Source organism: Lactuca saligna, chromosome 2, assembly GCF_052625555.1.
Source record: "Lactuca saligna cultivar CGN05327 chromosome 2, ASM5262555v1, whole genome shotgun sequence".
In the NCBI taxonomy this organism is placed as follows: Eukaryota; Viridiplantae; Streptophyta; class Magnoliopsida; order Asterales; family Asteraceae; genus Lactuca; species Lactuca saligna.
The window spans coordinates 20,100,058-20,120,753 of record NC_136418.1 but is presented as its reverse complement, the minus strand read 5'-3'; the positions used below and the strand labels follow the sequence as shown (position 1 = coordinate 20,120,753).

Below are 20,696 nucleotides of genomic sequence, written 5' to 3'. Positions count from 1 at the left end.
TCCAGTGGGTTGGTGTTACAACTAGTATTTTAAGACTCGAAAATTATGTCCATGTGTAATTACTTTGGGTGAATTCTGGCAACCCTAAGTATTATGTTAAACAAGTTATTCATTCAAAAATAAAAATTCAAATCAAAAATTCATTTGTGCAATCTCTAAACCTAATTCATTACGCTGCATTTACCCAACCTTGATCTTGAAACACTAACTTCCCGGTTCAAACCTTTTATTGGACCAGGATTCTCTTATTGGGCCTAATGGGCCAGTAACCCATCAATTTGGTTGTTTTGGGCCAAAAACCTTTATTTGGGCTCTAATTGGAATCACATTCATTAAACATGAGTATGTTCGGCCATAAGACTCTTCATTGGCCTTATTAGGTTGCAAACTCATGCATTTAACCATATTGGGCCGAAAACCCATCACCTTTACCCTTTTTGGGCCGTAAACTCATATGTGGGCCCACATGGATCGAAAATCCATAATGATCCAATACAATATCAATCACACATAAATTTAATCCCAATTTCTTTTTCTTTCTTTCCCTCTCCTAATTCTCGACCCTATATATATATATATATATATATATATATATATATATGTTTAAAAAAATGTGGTACTAATCCTAATAATTAACACCTCATTAATGCATGGAGGTTATCCATGCAATTTAACCATCAAACATTTATGCACTTAGAGTCTAACCTCCAAGTAACACCCATTTAACCCACTCTCTTATCTCTCCATCTACTTACAGCCGAAGACCCCCACATCCACCTTACTTCATCCATTTTTCAATTACAAAAACTCTCTCAACTCCTTATCTCTCTAGGAACACAAATACCTCCCTATTCCCTCTTCAAAATTCATGAGTTTTGTGTGTGCTTTCAAGAAGATCACTTCACACTTCATACTTTTGGTAAGATCATATAAACTCAAGTTCATATTATCCATTTTATGCTAGATCCTTTCCTCATAAACACTTTGTTTTCGTGATCATACTCTTAAAACTCTCTAGGATTCGAAAACTCATCTCACAAAAGCATCCATGGCCGAAAACACCTTCATTCTCTTACATTTCTTCATCAAAACCTATCCATCGACAAGGTGAGATTCATACCCCTCCTTTATTGTGATTTACTAACTTTTGGGGGAGAATACAACTTGGTTTTGTGTGAAATCTAAGTATTTATGCATGAATGAGTATATTTTTCATGTATATATTGTGACTAAGCCATCAAGACATGTTAAACTTTCATAAAACTGGAAATACCTACCAAATCTCGGTGATGTTTAAAAACTAAATCACTTTAAGTAACTCTACAAAATGTTGAAAAGATTTAACATGCAAAATTTACTAGAAAAGCAAAGAAATAATGCAAAAGGGCCATTTTTGACAATTAATTTAAACAATATAACTTTTGGAGGCATTTTCGGTTTAATGGGCTTATGTAACATCCCAATTTTCGAGTCCAAAAATTTCGTTTGTAATTAAGTAAAATATATATCCGTTTACTAAAAACATTCTCAATATCAAATCAACCCATAAACTATCATGAATAAGTCTAAAAATCACATCATCGAACAATAGTATAAATCCAATCCTAGAAAACTCTATGCGAAAATCAAATGTGTGTGTGTGTGTGATGCGCTGCTACGTTGTAGGCTCCTTCCCCTTGGATGAAGAGGTACCTAAAAGCAAAATTGAAACTGTAAGCACAAAGCTTAGTGAGTTCCCCCATCATACCACATACCATACAATCACATATCATGCATACTGTCGTGCAATTTTTGGGTGCCCGACCTACCCATATCAAGCAACTATGGGATGCTAACCTACCCATGTGAAGCCATTCTGGGGTACTGACCTACCCATGTCAACCCATTCTGGGGTGCCGACTACCTTCCGGTCTATCTCAACCAGCATCGGGTACTATTTCACCCCTACCTCTATCATACAATATCAAATATAATCATACGGTCAGGCATATCTGGGGTACTGACCTACCCTTTGGTCCTAACAACCAAGTTAGGGAAAAGCTATTCCCTACTACTACCACTAACTCACATAGCATATCATATAAGCATATCTCATAAGCATAACTCATAAACATATCACATAAGCATACCAAGATAATTATCACAAAGACAATTATCTACCAATTACTTTTGTTGGTAGGCCGACATTGTGGCCTTAGACCCACCCCTACTAGAAGGTAACTCACCTCGATATCGTGTAGTGTCTGAATTATCCTTGGCATGTAACTCAACTCTTCAGTACTCCTCAACCCCTACACGACAACCCTTCTAAATTATGAATTTGAATATGCAACCCTAACTAGGGTCAACTCAAATCAGTCAAAATCAACTATGGTCAAAGTCAACATCTAGTTGACCTAACTCGCCGAGTTGTCCCGCTAACTCGGTGAGTCCCCATATCAACCAAAAGTCATAAACCCGTCTCCACCCGTCGAGTCTATCAAGAGCTCGACTAGTTCACCTTCATCACACATCGGAAAATCTTCAACGGACTCGCCGAGTTCATTCTTGAACTCGTCGAGTTCATCTTCAACATATGAATTCGTACAATCTTTGACTCACTAAGTTGTAAGAACAACTCATCAAATCCATCTTCAACGAGTGGGATATTGCCTTGGACTCACTGAGTGTTCTCGAACACTCGTCGAATCCCATGATTCACACGTCCCTTATGAGTCTAAACAACCGAGGAACCTTCCACACTATCATCTGGTCCATCAACAGAAAGGATTTGGTGGTCATTACACCCCGACTCACCGAGTTCCAAGAATAAATCGTCGAGTCCACTCTTGACCATTACTATACAATCGATTTAAATGGGTCTTAACACATCAATACCATAGATCTGTCCTCCTAATGTTCATTTTACACGTAAAGTTCCAAACTTAGTGAACATGAATGGGGTTATTAGCTCAAAAATCCATAAAAGGTGTTCTACAAGATGCATGGGGTCTCTCATGGCCATAGAGTTGGCACCTTTATGCCATGAGATGCCTCCAATGACTCAAATCTGAAGTCAAGACTCCACATAACACTTCACAAATCCGAAAATGGCTTGGAAAGCCCTAAAAGTACCCAAAATCCAAACCCTAAGGACGAATAAACACATGGAAAAACCAAGACAGTGGCATTTTACCTTGATTAAGCTGTAAATGAACCAAAATCTCTAGATCTCCAAGCCCCAACTCGAACTCTCTAGCTTCTTTCTTCTTCTCAACCTTCACAATCCACCAAATGCACCAAAATGTCCTTAGGACACACAAAAACGGCTAGGGTTTTGATATACAACTTTCTGGGAGTGATACAGACGATGAAGGCTAATATAAGGTGTTTAAATAGGGTACAAACCCTCAAATTTAGGGTTTCACTCAAACAGCACCTACTCGCCGAGTCAGTCTCCCGACTTATTAAGTAGGTCACTTAAACTGTCCGCGGATGTCGACACTACTCGACGAGTTGGGCATCCAATTCGTCGAGTCCTAGAGAAAAACACAAGAATGCTTGAATTAGATGCGTACCAGGAATCGGGTGTTACATCTTAAATCAATGATTTTCGGTTTTATTGGGCCTTATTTGTCAACATACAGTTTTATGGGCCCAAAAGTGCCATTTTTCATAAAAGAGGGCCTTAAAGGAAAATATACGGTTAATTTGGCCCTAAAGTGTAAATTTTTCATAAAAATGGGCTTTATTTGGAAACCCACGGTTTCATGGACAAAAATGGCATTTTTATAAAAAATGGGCCTTTGTTGTAAATTCTCAACTTAATGGGCCAAAAATGTCATTTTATAAAAAATGGTCCTCAAATACCCATTTACATGCTTATTGGGCCTTATATACTCATTTCATGACTATTGGGCCTTACATACTCATTACATGATAATTGGGGTGGTTATACTAAATTTCGTGTTTATTGAGCCTCATGACACAATCTATGTTAATTGGGCTGATAAAATTAAGTACTTGACATTTCGATAAAAACAAATAGTATTTTCATAACCAATGTTTTGTAATCAAATAATACATACTTGAAACGTTACTTAAAGTGTTCAACAACGTGGCATACTTTTCGCGTAGATTTAGTTAAGGCTCTTGTGAGACACAAATTCATTTACACCTACCTAGTGTACATCATAAGTCCTATAGTTATAACTAGAGTCTTCTGGAGAGAGAGAGAGTGAGAATTTGTGTGTAGATCTGTATGGGGTTGACACCCCCGCACCTGAGTTGTTCGCTACAGCTAGACGGGCCAGTCTAGGGTGACAAATGTATTACCTATCGCGACGCCTGAAGAACGTCATGACATGCATACAATCATATCAAGCATGGTAATAGTGACTCACATAGAGAATAACAAACAAATAAATTTACGAAATACATATACTCTTTCGTGATACAAAGTACGTACTATACATTTTCATTGCTCAGGTCTTGGGGTTAAGACCATATCTTTTTTATATTCAGAAAGTGTAGGATTTTCTGGGAACTCTCTTTATACATTATCAAACAAAAACATGCATGCTCTACGAGAATATTTGAAACAAAACTTACAAACCATTTTTACAGAACATATCAGATTTTCTGGTGTTTAGAAAATGATACAAAGTTTTCATACAAACTATCTTATGAACTCACCAGCATTATATATGTTGACGTTTTCAAAATAACTTGTATTCTCAGGGACTCGTTAAGCTGGTCGGTCATCAAGAACATGTCGACTCATGTCGTATTTTTTTTCTTCCATCATACATTTAATATTTTGGCATGTAGTTTTTGTGAACCATATACAATGATGTTAACCCTGTATGTTGTATTATTGAATCTATGTTGATGATGTTGTCTATGATTCATTTATATACATTAAGATGAAGTCACCCGCCCCTGGACGTTTCCGCCGTTCTGGTACGAGGGTGTGACAGATTGGTATCAGAACAATGTTTATAGTGAACTGGCATATCTAATAATACAAGATATGCAATGCTAAATACATTGGGACTAAAACACTCTGAATAAAAATAAAATACATACCTATGTGTGCATATTAGAGTATTGTCACGATAAGAAATAATAAAAGTCTTTAGAGGGGCTAAACATCATGGTCAACCCCGGGCAGTTATGTAATCGTGTTGGGGGTAAATATAGCATGATAATCTATATTTATTGAAAATATGACCAACATGTGCTTGGGAGTGATCATGGTGGGAAATGAATCTAGAAAATTACCAACCACATATCCAAGAAGTTTTATGAAACCCAAACATACACAATTAGAAGACTATTATTTTGGGATAACATATACTCTTCACACATACACTTTTTACACGCTTCTAACACCTCCATGTTCGCACAGGCACCATGGTTGAAATTCAACAAGGAGACCTCTATTACAAGGTCTTAATGGCTAATGGATGGATTGAAGGAGAACCAGAAATGGTTCAAGAAGAAAATCCAGAAGTGAGACTCGAAGAGTATATGGAAATGGACTATGATGATGGAGAATCTGACGAGGATTCAGATAAAGGACATTAAGCAATACCCTATTGAAGCCCACCCTTCGGAGACCCTACCATCCCAGTACACGGTGAAGGAGATCACTACTGACCATATAGGCTCTCTCGAGGAAGAAGTATCCAACCTCAAGCAACAACTCTTTGCGGCCAAATCTAGGGCCGTTCGAGCAGAACAAAGGGAAGATGTGATCACTCGTGAGGCGAATGAATTGGCTGAACTTCTAGTGCGTCAGTTCGACATTTGAGTATCACCGTCACTATTGATAGGACTCTCTCTTTTCATGTACTATTGTATGTAGTACGAACTTTATTATTAAGTGACTACACTACTCATAGAGCCGTTATGCTGATGGATTCGATTTTCTCTATGTACTGTATGCCTTTCAAAGGCGAACTTTCATGTATTGTACTATGAAGTTTATCATTAATGAAATGGTTCTATGTTTTATTTGTGATGTTTATATCTACTATGTGTTCAATTCTTGATATTTCTTGTTACTGTATAGATTCATTTATAAGTAAAATCGCATCACTGCAACTGTTAGACAATAAGGGATATCCAAGCTCGTTATGTACTCATCATCTTTCTGCTCCATCTCAACATATTCCCCGAAGGTACATACACAAAAAAACACGACACTACCGCCGCCGCATCCGCCGGAGGTAAACTCTGCTGCATTCCGGGAAGCAGTATCTGTGACAACCTGAATTTTTTTTCCTTGTAAGTCAAGCCAATCAACCTTAATTCAGACTCGCTACTGCTATCTTTTAGCACTGTTTAGAGTCAATTTGAGTGTTCTAAGCCTAGCACATTCAAGGAATGAGTGTTAGGAAGTACCTGCTAGAGTCATTGTACAACGTTCAATCCTTAATCACCACCAAAAGGAGTTCACAACCACAACACTTGAGTTTATGGCCGTAAACTCAAGGTTGGTCGTAAACTCCCCCCTTAAGTCTCATTTCATGTTCCTTGTTTGGTTGTGGGCTTAGGGTAGATACACACAATCGATTGTTTGTTTACTTTGGGTTTTATATAACTTGTATCCATTTAGTATTCATAGAAAGGATTTTGGAGTCATTTTAACTTATCTTTCATCAAACTAGGAAATATAGGATCTTCTGGAGGAACAGGCAAACTTTTCTAAACAGAACTTACAACTTACTACAAGTTTCTTACAACTTCATACATCACTAAAATCTTATGAACTCACGAGATTAAATGCTGATTTACGCTTTCAAAATAACTTGTATTCTCAGGAGACCAGTAGAAAGGTACGCACACTGGGATTCAGAAGATGGAGCAGTATAGCTTCAAGTCTTGTTTTGTTATTTACTTTGTAGTCTATGTTATGTGAACCACATACTTTGTAAACACTTTCTTTCTAATGAAATGGTTGTTTATTACTTTGATTACTATGATGCATGTCTTGTGATACTAAACATGACGTCCTCCACCCCCGAACGTTTCCACCGTTCCAGTTTGGGGGTGTGACAGTATCCCCAAAACTGCCTTTCGAACTCGATATGGCCATAATGAATTCGTTTTTATGCCCTTCGATCTAACGAATACTCCCACAACATTTATGGACCTCATGAACCGAGTTTGCGAGCCATTCCTAGACAACTTTGTAATTGTTTTCATCGATGACAAACTTGTCTATTCTCGAAACAAGGAAGAACATGGTCAACACTTACGACAGGTCCTGGAGACATTGGAAGCAGAGAAGTTATATGAAAAATTCTCCAAATGCGAGTTTTGGATTCGCAGTGTAAATTTCTTGGGTCATGTAGTCACTGAGGAAGGAATTCATGTAGATCCTTACAAGATCAAAGCTATTGAAAGCTGGGAAATTCTAAAGACGCCAACGGAGATCAAACACTTTTTGGGTGTTGCCAAATATTATAGAAGATTCATTCATAATTTCTATAAGATCGCCAAGCCCCTCACCACTCTAAACCAAAAAGGTGTACCCTTCAATTAGACTGGCAAGCAATAAGCTAATTTTCAAACCTTGAAATGAGCCCTTTGTAGTGCTCTGGTACAATCCTTACCTGAGGGAACGGAAGATTTCGTTGTGTATTACGACGTGTCAAATCAAGGGTTAGGCTATGTTCTTATGCAGTGTGGAAAAGTGATAGCTTACGCGTACAGAAAATTAAAGACCCACGAAGTAAATTACACCATCCATGATCTCGAGCTGGGAGTTGTGGTCTTCACCCTGAAGATTTTGAGGCACTACCTCTACGGTACAAATTGCACCATTTTCACGGACCACAAAAGCCTCCATCACATTCTAAATCAAAAGGAGCTAAACATGAGGCAACGAAGGTGGGTAGAATTGCTCAACGACTTTGAATGCGAGATCAAGTACCATCCGGACAAGGCTAATGTGGTGGCTGAAGCCCTGGGCAGGAAGGAATACACGAGTCAACGAATGAAAACGCGAGGATTGACCATCCAATCCCACTTGTCCACACAAATCAGGGATGCTCAATTGGAGGCCCTAAAGCCAGAAAATGTTGCGACTGAAGTGCTACGTGGGATAGACAAGAATCTCAAAATAAAAGAGGATGGAGCTTATTACCTCATCAACCTAATATTGATCCTAAATTTTGGAGGGTTCAGAGAGGTGGTCATGAACGAAACGCACAAAACAAGATATTCAGTCCATTCCAGTGCTGATAAAATGTACTTGGAACTAAATCAACAATATTGGTGGCCAAACATGAAAGCATTAATTTCCACTTACATGAGCAAGTGCCTCACTTGCGCCAAGGTTAAAATGGAATACCAGAAGTGTGACATCCCCATTTTCACGGCCAGAAAAGACCAATTATGTTTATGCTTTATAAAAATCAGAGTACTTATTTTAATGAAAATGTTACGGAATATGTTCCCAGAAAAACATGATAATTACATTATCAAAGCATTTCCAGAGAAATGTATTTGTATTCATTTTAAAACCTTGGGATGTCATCGTCAATATAGAAACATAAGCATAAACAGAACTAAGATTTATTTATACTAGTGATCTACATCTCTTTTAAAACTCTCAGTGTAAAGTAGGTTTGTATCGTCACCTATGATACAAATAAGCGAGAGTGGGTCACGTTGGGAATCTTAGTGAGTACATAAGGATTTCAATCCAACAATGTTATATCATATATATAATTTAGAACACACAAAATATTCACTTTCCCCCATATATATATATATATATATATATATATATATATATATATATATATATATATATATATATATATATATAATCAACTCATACCCCACCCCGTTAGTCCTCACAACGAGACAATCCATACTCTCAGACCTTAAATTTTACCTCTTACTTAACCCATACTCTTGGATCTAGTTCATGCTCTTGGATTAATAATTGTGCCTATTCCATACTCTCGGATTACGAGCAAGTGTCGATGTGTAAATCCATACTCCCGGACTAATGACATTTGACTATGTCTAGTCCATACTCTTGGACTAGGGATAATGACTATGTCTGATCTATGCTCCCGGATTAATGGCATATATTAATGTTCTATTCTCGGAGTATAACTCGCTCGTACTCATAAGAAGATACTACCCAATATTCCTCATAATTAATTTAGGTTTACTCTTTGTCCCAAATTATTATATATAATCAGGTATGTTCTTGAACACGTATTTCAGGTAACATCAAATAATTCGCACATAAACATATATTTAATACTTCAGTCAATACTTATATTAAAATCATGTTCATTAAAGGGACTATGCACTCACTTTTTATGGTGGTGATTTTGCCCTCGAACAATGCTTCGTTATCTCAAAACAATTATTCCTCGATAAAACCTAGTATCAATACCACTAGGGTTTAGTCTAACGTTAACCGAGACTAATTAATAGTCGAGCTATTATTTTTATTATATAAGCGTTAAACAACACTATATAACTCATAATAATAGCCCAATAATTTTATTAAGGTCCTAATGATGTTACTATAATTAATTAGAAGCTATATTAAAAATAGCGTAGGCGTAGCTCACTTACAGCGGGTTTTATAGAAAACCGGGCTTTGTTCAGAGGCAACGTTTCTAAACCGAAAGACCCCTTTTTCGGGACACCGGGAGCCTCGGGTTTCCTTTGGGTGCTAGTGGTTCACCTAGGCTTTAGGAAGCTCAAAATAGGCTAGAGAGAGAATGAGATTTGGTGTGAAATGCTCAGATCCCTTCGCAGCCTTTTATAGGCGGTCAGCAGCTCGGTTACGTTGCGTGTTCGGAAGGGGAACGTTGGGCGTTCCTCGAATAGGGTTGCCAGCTTTGCACTAACTGGCTGACACATCAAATGGGATAAGACCGAAGCTACGCAGGGCGTTCCGAACTTGTACACGACGTGTAGGCGAGGCGATGTGCGCGATCTGACGGTTGGTCTGCGATCAACGATCGACGGCTGAGATGAGGCCACATCATCCCTCTCGCAATAGACTTCGTGATTTCGATTCCAAACATTAAAAATTCGTATCTTTCTCATACAAGCTCCGTTTATGATGTTCTTTATATACACGGGTAGGCGGGAACATACTCTACAACATTCGTTTAGACTCCGTCGGCTAATTTCGACTTAATTTTAAAAGTTATATTATTAACAGGTCGGGACAGGATTGGTATCACACCCTAAAACCGAGAACGGAGGAAACTTTCTGGGGAGGAGGACGTCATGTACTGTATCACAACACAGTATAATAGTAAACAAGTAAACAACATCATCCATTGCATTAAATATATAATTTTAATACAAGTGTGTTCTGTAGTATATAAGACACCAAAACATAAACCAAAATATAATATGAGTCTTAAATGCGCTCCATCTTCTCAAAAGCTGGCATCCGTACCTGTCTACTGATGTCTTGAGAATACAAGTTATTTTGAAAGAGTTTATCAGCATTAAAGCTGGTGAGTTCATAAGTATTTAGTGTCTATGTGTGTATCAAAATGTTTGAACCATTGTTTGAAGTAAGAGTTTGTAAACGTTTGTAGTAAAAGTATGTGAATGTTTGTAAGTATTTGTAAAATTTTGTAACTCCTAGAAAATCCTATATTTTTTTACTAAAAGTGGCCTTCTACAAGGCACGACTGTTTTGTATGTTTGTTTCTTGTAAAAGTGTGTAATTTTCCCAAGTGTAACTATCATTATCAAAATATAGTTTGTACATTAATGTTTAGGTGAAGTGATCAACAAATAAATGTAACGAGTAAATAAATGTAGTATTGTGGTGTTGTATTGTAGGAACTACTGTTGTACTAACTACCTTAAACCGGATTTATATCAAGGTATTATGTGATTAATTGTACCATACTATACACAATGAACACGACGATGTAAGACATCGAAAGGTATGACGTTTGGCACCTGAAGACCTGTAGGTCCCGCTGTAGCTAGCAGCAAGGTGTAGGATAGTCAATCCAGTGTAGATATATACGCAAACTCACGCTCTCCCTCCAGGATATTCTGGTCACAACTCGGACCATAACAATGAAGGCATGCTCCGATACAGTGGATCACATTTATGTTAAAGTATACTTGTGTATGTAATGTATTGTATCTCATCATAGTATCGTTGTATATGTTCTCATCATAGTATAGTTGTATATGTTCTCATCCTAGTATGGTTGTATGTGTTCTCATCATAGTATAGTTGTACATGTTCTCATAGTAATAAGTAATGACTCATGAATGAACTGACTCTTCTATGCTTCATTGAACTAGAAGTAGTAAGTAGTATAACTCTAAACTATAACTATTATAGTTTATTAGTAAACTTGTTTGTATGATTGAATGTACTGAACTGAGATAAAAGTCTTTATATCTATACATATATACATAATATATAACTAAGGATTCAACGACACTCGGACAAACAACTGGGTACTTTAAGACCACAACCAAACAAGGACAGGAAGAAAAGTAGGTTATCTCTCCTAAGTCCTTCAAACCTTATCCATATAACTATATATGTAGTAGACATGGTTTTAACAATATACAAGTTTGAAAACTGTACAAGAAAGTTTTAGTATACAAATTGAATTTGATGAAAAGTTTGACATGTAAAATAGTTTGATAAACTGTTTGAAGTCATTTGTTTAGTAAAACAGTTTAAAGTATGAAAAATCCATTTGTATGCTAGTTATTAATCACATGTGATTGATCTAATAACTAACATGATTCAACTTGTATTCCCCCCACCCCCCATAAAGCATTTAAAAACATTTAAAAGCATTTCAAAGGTTAATTAAGGGGTATGAAATCACCTGTAGTGAATGGTTTGGATAAACAGATGGTTTAGGATGCTAAGTGTCAAGTGAAGGCTTGAGCACACACGAATCCTATTTATCATATAGTAACACATATATGGATACAATTAGTCATTTAACAACTAATTAACCAAGTAAAGACACCCTAGGATAAGGAAAAAGACTTTGATTCAAGTGATAGTAGTATTAAGGGTTGCATCTAAGGGTTGTATACTCACTTAAGGGAGTTTTCGGTCCAAGAGGTTTTCGGTTTATTTGGCTTTCAGTCCAAGAGGTTTTCGGTTTATTTGGCTTTCAGTCTAAGAGGTTTTCGGTCCAAAGGTTGGCCAAAACGCTTATTCTTTGATGCATAAGGTGTTTTACAAGGGTTTCCAATAAGCAAGTAGTGTTCTAGACTTAACACTAATCATTAGGAAGGCTTAAAGTCATTTTGACACCTTTCTTTAGGGTTTTCGGTTTTAGGAGATGTACCAACCGAAAACCCCTTTTGTTCTTGTAAAAATGATGATTTCAAGGCTCTAAATTAAGTATCCTTACTAGATAACAAGTATAAGAGATATATACTTACAATGTGGAAGCAAAGAAGGGTGTTTTCGGCCCAAAACACTAGTGTGTGTTCTTGGTGTAACTAAGAACACTTGAGGATCTACATAAATCGAATGATATCATAGATGAAATCATGTAAAAACACTTAAATATGGGAGGAATTAACTACATAGAGTAAGAAAAACTTACATTTTAAAGATTTAGAAGGAAAAATCGGATGATACTTGAGAGGATTTCGGTCCTTGTTCTTGAAAGAGTGAAAAGGTGACAAATATGGCTAAGTGTCATATATATACTCAAGGGGGTTTTCGGCCCAAATAGTGTTTGGACCGAAAACTCCTAACTCTTAGAGTTTTTGTGAAAATGATGCAAAATGAACATAGGGAATCCTCACTCCTGTTATTCCTTGAAGTACTAAGCTTTAAAACACTTAAAATGACTCCCAAAATGATTAACAGATGGTAGAAATCATTCCGATTTCTATTAAAGTGAATGATTATTCAAAATAGAAATTTCGGGTTGTCACAATTGGTTCGTTAAAAATTCATAACATCTTCATCTGACGTCCGTTTTCATCTATTTTCTTATCGTTATGCTACAAATAACGAGATCTTCAATTCTTGTTTAGCTTGTGTTAGCTAAAACTGATCGATCTATTATTCAGATTTCGGGCTGTACACTACTAAGCCTAAACTTCGAAAAATCATAACTTCCTCATACGAAACCCGATTTGGGCATTCTTTTTATGGACAATCTCGGTATAACAAATTCTACAACTTGCGTTTAGATCGCTAAGGCTGAATATGACTCCATCATAAATTCACTATTTACGCTTCCCGGTGTTGTGCCGGTTCCGTCGCGAAACTTCGATGTGTCATAACTTCTTCATTGTAACTCGGATTTCGACGTTCTTTATATACCCGAATCCTTGTTTTGAACACTACAACTTTATGTAAAGATATTGGGCTTATCTCATACTTTAATTTTGACGCTCATTGTCTCTAAATTGACTAGCCCATGTATGCGGGCGTTACAAGAAGCCCTCGGGATTGCTACAACAACCTGTCATACCTGAGTGGAAATGGGAATGGATAACCATGGTCTTTATAAAATGGACTTTATAGCCAAATTACCTAAGACAACAAATGGTCTGGATGTCATCTGGATAATTGTTGATCGGTTAACCAAGTTCGCCCATTTCCTACCAATTAAAGAAAATTATAAGATGGAGAGATTAACTCGAATCTACATCAGGGAGGTGGTGAGACTGCACAGAGTGCCAATATTTATCATCTTTGACCAAGATAGTAAATTCAACACACGATTCTAGCAATCTCTCCAGAAAGCATTGGGGACCCAACTTGACATGAGTACCGTCTACCACCCTCAGATCGATGGTCAAAGCGAGCGAAGTATTCAAACACTAGAAGATATGCTCCGAGCTTGTGTGATAGATTTTGGCAAGGCATGGGATACTCACTTTCCGCTACTCGAATTCTCATTCAACAACAACTACCACACAAGTATTATGGTTGCTCCCTTTGAAGTTTTGCATGGCCGGAAATGCAGATAACCTATTTGATGGGATGAGGTGGGAGACGCTAAGCTAGCAAGAGGGAAAACACCAAACAACACTCTTACAGGACCTGGAATCATTTGGCAAACAACAGAGAAGATAGTTCAAATCAGGGCCCGACTCCAAGCATCGCGAGACCGACAAAATAGTTATGTTGATAAAAGGCGAAAGCCTTTGGAGTTCAAAGTGGGTGACCGCGTGCTACTGAAAGTCTCTCCCTCGAAGGGGATGGTACGATTCGGAAAGCTAGGAAAACTAAACCCATGATACATTGGGCTTCGAGATCCTCACCAAGAGTCGGTCTGGTAGCCTATAGACTATAATTACCCTTGAAGCTTAACAACGTACACCCAGTATTCCACGTGTCAAATCTAAAAACGTTCCTATCAGATGAAACCCTTGTTTTTCCCCTGGATTAGATTGAGGTAAACAAGAATTTCCTGTTCGTCGAAGAGTCGGTTGAAATCTGGGACAAAGAGGTAAAGAGTACAAAACAAAGCCCATTTCGATTGTGAAGGTTTGATGGAACGCAAAGCGTGGACCGGAATTCACATGGGAACATGAAGATCAAATGATGCGAAAGTACCCTCACCTTTTCTCCAGATCTTAAGATCAGCTTTCAAAAGAGTTTCGGGATGAAATTCCCTCTAACAAGGGGATGATGTCACAACTAGTATTTTAAGACTAGGAAATTCTGTCCATGTGTAATTACTTTTGGTGAATTTGTGTAACCCTAAGTATTATGTTATACAAGTTATTCATTCAAAAACAAGAATTCGAATCAAAATCATATGTGTAAACTCTAAACCTAATTCATTACACTGCATTCACCCAACCTTGTGCTTGAAACCCTAACTTCCCGGTTCAAACCTCTTGTTGGACTAGGATTCTCTTATTCGGCCTAATGGGCCTGTAACCCATCAACTTGGTTCTTTTGGGCCAAAAACATTTATTTGGACCCTAATGGGAGCCACATTCATTAAGCAATAGTATTTTGGGCCATAAGACTCTTCATGGACCATATTGGGCTGAAAACTCACTCATTTAACCATATTGGGCCGAACACCCATCTCCTTAACCATTTTTTAGTCGTAAACTCATATATGAGCCCACATGGATCGAAAATCCCTAATGGGCCAATACAATATCAATTACAAATAAATTTAAGCACAATGTGTTTTTCATGCTTCCCTCTCTTAATTCTCAGCCCTATATATATCTTAAAAAAATGTGGTACTAATCCTAATACTTGACACCTCATTAATGCATAGAGGTTATCCATGCAATTTAACCATAAAACGTCTATGCACTTAGAGTCTAACCTCCATGTAATACCCATTTAACCCACTCTCTTCTCACTCCCACTACTTGCGGCCGAAGACCCCCATACCCTCCTCACTTCATCCATTATCCAATCACAAAAACTCTAACAACTCCTTATCTCTCTAGGAACACCAAGAACTCCCCATTCCCACTTTAAAATTCGTGAATTTGTGTGTGTGTGTGTGCTTTCAAGAAGATCACTTCAAGCTTCACATTTTTGTAAGATCATATAAAATCAAGTTGATTTATTCCATTTTATGCTAGATCCTTTCCTCATAAACACTTTGCTTTCATGGTCATACTCTTAGAACTCTCCAGGATTCGAAAATTCATCTCAAAGAAGCATCCAAGGCTGAAAACACCTTCATTCTCGTTCATTTCTTCATCAAAACCAATCCATCAACAAGGTGAGCTTCATACCCCTCCTTTTTTGTGATTTAGTGACTTTTAGGGGAGAATACAAGTTGGTTTTGTGTTAAATCTAAGTATTTATGCATGAATGTGTGTATCTTTCATGTATATGTTGTGATTAAGCCATGAAGACATGTTAAACTTTCATAAAACTCGAAATACCTACCAAATCCCGGTGATGTTTAAAAACTAAATCACTTGAAGTAACTCTACAAAATGTTGAAAAGATTTAACATGCAAAAGTTACTAGAAAAGTAAAGAAATAATCCAAATTTTAAACAAGACGGACTTTTGGAGCCATTATTGGTTTAATGGGCTTAAATTGATGATTTTCGGTTTTATTGGGCCTTATTTTTAAACATACGGTTTTATGGGCCCAAAAGTGTCATTTTTCGTAAAAGAATGCCTTAAATGATAATATACGGTTAATTTGGGTCTAAAGTCTAAATTTTTCATAAAACGGGCTTTATTTGAAAACTCGCGGTTTTATGGACTAAAAAACAACATTTTTATCAAAAATGGGCATTTATGGTAAATTCTCGACTTAATGGGCCAAAAATGTCATTTTATCAAAAATGGGCCTCAAATACCCATTTACATGCTTATTGGGCCTTATATACTCATTTCATGAGTATTGGGCCTATATACTCATTACATGATTATTGGGCCGGTTATACTAAATTTCGTGTTTATTGAGCCTCACGGCACAATCTATGTTAATTGGGCTAATAACAATAACCATTTGACATTTTGATAAAAACAAATGGTATTTTCCATCACCAATGTTTTGTAGTATAAAAATACATACTTGAAACATTACTTAAAGCGTTAAACAACGTGACGCAGTATTCGCGTAGATTTAATTAAGGCTCTTGTGAGACACGCATTCATTCGTACCTACCTAGTGTACATCATAAGTCCTATAGTTATAACCAGAGTCTCATGGAGGGAGAGCGAGAATTTGTGTGTAGATCTGTATGGGATTGACACCCCCGCACCTGAGCTATTCACTACAGCTAGATGGGTCAGTCTAGGGTGACAAATGTCTTACCTATTACGACGCATGAAGACGTCAAGACATGCATACAGTCATATCAAGCATGGTAATAGCGACTCACAAAGAGAATACCAAACAAATAAATTTACGGAAGACATATACTCTTTCGTGATACAAAGTACGTACTATACATTTTTATTGCTCGGGTCTTGGGGTTAAGACCACATCTTTTTTTATATTAAGAAAATATAGTATTTTATGGAAACTCTATTCATACATTATCAAACAAGAACACGCATGCTCTGCTAGAAGATTTGAAACAAAACTTACAAACCATTTTTATAGAAAATATCAGATTTTCTGGCGTTTACAAAATGATACAAAGTTTTCATACAAACATGCTTATGAACTAACGAACATTATATATGTTGACGTTTTCAAAATAACTTGTATTCACAGGGACTCGTTGAGCAGGTCGATCATCAAGAACATGTGGACTCATGTCGTATTTTTTTTTGTGCTTCCATAATACATTTAATATTTTGGCATGTAATTTTTGTGAAACAAATACAATGATGTAAACCTTGTATAGTGTATTATTGAATGTATGGTGATGATGTTGTCTATGATTCATTTATATATACTGTGATAATATTACAAGATGAAGTCACCCCCCCCCCCCCTAGACGTTTCCGTTGTTCTGGGTAGGGGTGTAACAGTTGGCATTGGTGTCTTCAACCCATAAGCATAGTGAGAAGACTCACATCTCGATCACTACTCAACTACGACTGCTCTCGCTACTAGAAATACCAATGTTACACAAAACAAAGGTCCAAAAGAGTGCTAGGGTGAAGAATAGAGACTTGTTATTTGAATCTTAGCTCACTTCTTCTTCTTTCTTCATTCAAGAACTTCCAAGAACACTAAAAATGGCTTTAACAATGGAGGAAAGATATTAGGGTTTCTTCAAATCTTGTCGAGGCTGAGTGTGAGCAAATCATAGCCTCCTCATTCCTTTAAATATGGAACAAAACCGGAAAATTTGGGTTTTCCACACGCCAGCTGCCACACTGTGGCTAAATACTGCCACTCTGTGGCGGCTTAAGTGAAACATGAGTTCCAACTTTCCTCTCCAAGTTGTGGTGGTGCCTCCATTACGTTGTGGCAATCCTGAAATGCCAAAAATTGAAAGTATAAACCACCTCAAGATTCGGGCATTAAATAGGGTTTCTTCATGGCTAAGGAGGGTGGTGAAGCCTAAGGATAAGCAAACCCGAGCTTCCTCATTCCTTTAAATATGTTGCAAAACCCAAAAAATTAGGGTTTAAGACATTAGTGACGGCTACGCCGTGGCAGGTCAAAAGGAACCCGTGACCAGAAATGCATAGTCATGTTGTAGTGATGATTCCCCACACCGTGACAACTCTATCAAAAATACTTTATCACTTCATATAACTTTAGAAATTCAATACACTTTATAAATTCTCGACTTAACCAAGAAAAAAAATAAGGCATTAGTGTTTATAATTTTAAGAGCATGATACTATCCATTTAACGATATTTAATAGTTATTATCACATTAAATTATATATAAAAAAAAAGTTACCTCACAGTAGTTTAATAGTATTTGTTTTATTAGACTAAAATATTTATTTTAGTAATTTCTTTTACCACACGCTAAAACATTTATCCATTACGAGTTGTGATGATGTATATTTTTAATATTATTTTTTATTTATTTTTAATATAAAAACTATTTAATATGACGATGTACTTCTTTGAACTTGGATAATTCTATGTAGGGATGAGCAAAAGGACCGAACCGGCCGGAACCGGCCCGAACCGGACCGGAACCGGGAACCGGCTTCGGCCAAAATCAAGAACCGAACTGGCCCGGCGGTTCTATCGGTCCGGTTCTACCGGTTCTTGTCGTGTCTTCGAATATTGGAACCGGTCCTTGAAAAATAGGATCATACGGTTCCGGTTTTTGCCGGTTCTACCGGTTTTTGCCGGTTCTACCGGTTCCGATTATATCGGTTCCGGTTCCTACCGGTTCCCGGTTCCAAAAATCTACAAAAATAACGTCCCGGTCCCGGCCCGACCGGTTCCATCGGGTTCCGGTTCCGGTGCCGGTTCCGGTTTCGGTACCGGTTCCGGCCGGTTCCCCGGTCCATTTGCTCATCCCTAATTCTATGTATTCATATTATATTACAATTTTTAAAGAAATTGTAGTTTATCATTTTTAAACAAAAAGGTAAAATAGTCGTTTGTTCAAATTCAGATAATGTATTATGTCTAAAACAACATTTATCAAGAATACTTTATCAGTTCAAATATGATTATCAATTTAGTACAATTTATAAATTCAAGACTTAATAAAAAAAACAAAAAAACAAAGCCTTAGAGTCTATGGTTTTAAGAGCAAGGTACTATCCATTTAATCGTATTTAATAATTATTACCAAATTAAATTATAAAAAAATTGAAAAGGTTACCTCAAAGTTATATATAATAGCATATTTAATTAGACTAAAGTCTAAAAGAATTACTTTATTAATTTGTTTTACTAGACGGTAAAACATTTATTCATTGTGAGGTACAATCTAATGATGTATATTTTTAATTTATTTTAAATTTCAAAATTATTTAGTATGATGATGTAGTTTTAAATTTATTACGGTTAGTAAATAAATGTTCATTCTGTATATTTATATTTTATAACAATTATTGAGGAATTGATAAAAGGGATAATGACTTAGGAGGGTAATAAGGTTTCCAGTTTGTCCGTATTAGGTCACGAAGTTTTTTTTTTTTTTTTTTTTTTTTTTTTTTTTTTTTTTTTGCGTATTAGACCAATATGGTTGTTATTACCGTTTAAAAATAGTCATTTTACCGGTTTTAACGGGTAAAAATTACTATTTCTAACAACCATATTGGTCTAATATGCACAAAAAAAAAACTTTAGTGACCTAATACGGACAAACTGGAAACCTTATTACCCTCCTAAGTCATTAACCCTAATTATTTAGAAAACATGCTTACTAATCAAAGTGACTGATTTGTTTGACTGAAAATAGTTGCTTCCATTTAAACTTATCTCACAACCCTTACAGAACTTCTAAGTCCGAAACTCATATGATTGATGATCTTCATTACATAAATATGCAACATTTTATCAATAACTTCTTTTTTGTCATTTAAATGTTTACATGAACATATCCATATGTACAAAAACAAAATCTCACTTTGATACCTCACATCAATGTCTACATTTGATAACGAATTGAAATGTAAAACCAACAGGGACTTGTATATAATGTCTATTATCAATTATTTTATAAAAGCAAAACCACAACATAAACTAAGAAACTGAAGTTGCAAAATGAATAAAAAAATCAGCACATAAACAAATACATACATACTATATACAACACATAAATGGAAGTTTATAAAGCATGAAACTTAATGATAGGAAAAGTAAAAAACTTAAAGGAGACTTTATAGAAAGAAAGATCACCCTTACTTGCCACAAATTGTTGAAGAGATCAACGAGAAGATCAATCTGACCATAGAATCCACATGTTGTCTCGATTTGTATGTGTCATCCTTGCGTAGGGGCCATGTTAATCTTCTCTGTATCGTTCCAATTTTATCGGATGTCCCTAAAGGGACGACTATAGATGAAGAGCTTCGCCATATAGAGGAGTAGCAGGTTATATGGGACGACGTGAGTTCTAAACGAAGTAGTTTACTGTTGATGGTCATATATTCTCATTGTCTTTAAAATTAGGGTTAATGACTTCGGTGGGTAATAAAGTTTCTAGCTTGTCCGTATTAGGTCACTAAGGTTTTTTTGTGCGTATTAGACCAATATGGTTGTTATTACCGTTTAGAAATAATCTATTTACCGGTTAAAACCGGTAAATAGACTATTTCTAAACGGTAATAACAACCATATTGGTCTAATACGCACAAAAAAAACATTGGTGACA

General features: G+C 36.5%; 1 non-coding gene across 1 annotated transcript; it reads right to left on the bottom strand.

Moving 5' to 3' along the window:
• Positions 1–20,273: 20,273 nt before the first annotated feature.
• Positions 20,274–20,376, bottom strand: LOC145033102 (U6 spliceosomal RNA). The gene has a single exon (XR_013677344.1). It is a non-coding gene; the product is annotated as a U6 spliceosomal RNA (small nuclear RNA).
• Positions 20,377–20,696: the final 320 nt, after the last annotated feature.